Source organism: Halichoerus grypus, chromosome 10 (assembly GCF_964656455.1).
Source record: "Halichoerus grypus chromosome 10, mHalGry1.hap1.1, whole genome shotgun sequence".
NCBI lineage: Eukaryota > Metazoa > Chordata > Mammalia > Carnivora > Phocidae > Halichoerus > Halichoerus grypus.
The window spans coordinates 58,129,399-58,130,826 of record NC_135721.1 but is presented as its reverse complement, the minus strand read 5'-3'; the positions used below and the strand labels follow the sequence as shown (position 1 = coordinate 58,130,826).

At 50.7% G+C, this 1,428-nt stretch overlaps 1 pseudogene; it reads left to right on the top strand.

Annotated features, from left to right (window-relative positions):
* The first annotated feature begins 376 nt into the window (after positions 1–376).
* On the top strand, positions 377–1,106 carry LOC118545241 (ferritin light chain pseudogene; annotated as a pseudogene).
* Positions 1,107–1,428: the final 322 nt, after the last annotated feature.

The following is a 1,428-nucleotide window of genomic DNA, read 5'->3' as shown; positions in this document are numbered from 1 at the left end:
CCCATGGGACATCTCTGGAGAACAGCAGTGTGGGAAACATGCCCCAGAATGATCCCTCTTAAGGCTGAGGGGGCTGGGCTATTGTTTATAATGGCTTTATTGAGGTATAATTTTCCCACCAAGATAGTGACCCATTCTGAGTATACAATGATTTTTTTAGTCAATTAGAGTGTGCTGTAACTTGCATTGCAATCCAATACAAAAATAATTTGGTTTCCGGCAGTGCGCCCTGAGGTCCTGCCAATCTGTCTCTTGCTTCAACAGTGTTTGGACGGAACAGACCCAGGGACTCTCCTTCTACCAGCCTCCGACCCCCTTCTAACTTTTCCAATGACAACCTTCAGAGCCATCTTCTCGGCCATCCTCTGCCTCCGGGATGAGCCAACATGCTATTTTGAGTTTAACTCCTCATTACCGATCAACCGCGAGCTCCTAGATTCCTCAGAATTATTCCACTGAGGTGGAGGCCGCCGTCACCCGCGTGGTCAGCATGCATCTGCAGGTCTCCTACACCTGCTTCTCTCCAAGTTTCTATGTTGACCTCGACGATGTGGCTCTGGAGGGCGCGGGCCACTTCTGCATGTTGGCTGAGGAGAAGCACAAGGGGGATGAGCGTCTCTTGAAGATGCAAAATCAGCGAGGAGGCTGTGCTTTCTCCCAGGATGTGCGGAAGCGGTCCCAAGAGGAGTGCTGGAAAACCCTGGACACCACGGACGCCGCCCCGGTTCTGGAGAGGAACCCGAACCAGGCGGGTCTGGATCTGCACGCCCTGGGTTCTGCACACACAGGCCCCCATCTCTGTGACTTGCTGGAGACCCACGATGAGAAAGTAACCAAGAAGATGTGCCGCCACCTAACTCACCTCCACAGGCCGGCTGGCCCCCAGGCTGGGCTGGGCGAGGATCTCTTGGAGAGGCTCACCCGCGAACACGATGAGGGGCCCAGCAGCCTTTGAGGGGCCCCTCTGGCGTCCCTCCCACCCAGGTGCCAGGGCTGGTACCACAGCCTCTCCCTGAAGCCACGAGGCAGCTTTTTAGCCACCCTGGAGCCCTCTCCCAAGCCTGGACCAAATGGAAACAATAAAGCTTTTTTGCAGCAAAAAGAAAGAAAAATTCGTTTCCAGTCTTAACCATTCTTTTGCTTAGCCCTCTATAGATTTTTTTTTTTATTTTGGCCATGTTTTTTCTTTTTTAATTTCCCAAACAATATCTTGTTCTTTTATTACTCTTCTTTCCATAGCAGCCTGTTCTTTGTGGATGCAGTGACTTAGATGAGTTAGCTCTGTTTTATTTTGATAATTCTTACTGAAGTATCTCAGGCCTTAATTATGCTGTTTTTCACCTTAAAGATTTTATTTATATGAGAGAGAACATGAGCGGGTGGAGGGGCAGAAGGAGCAGACTCCCCGCTGAGCAGGCAGCCTGACCT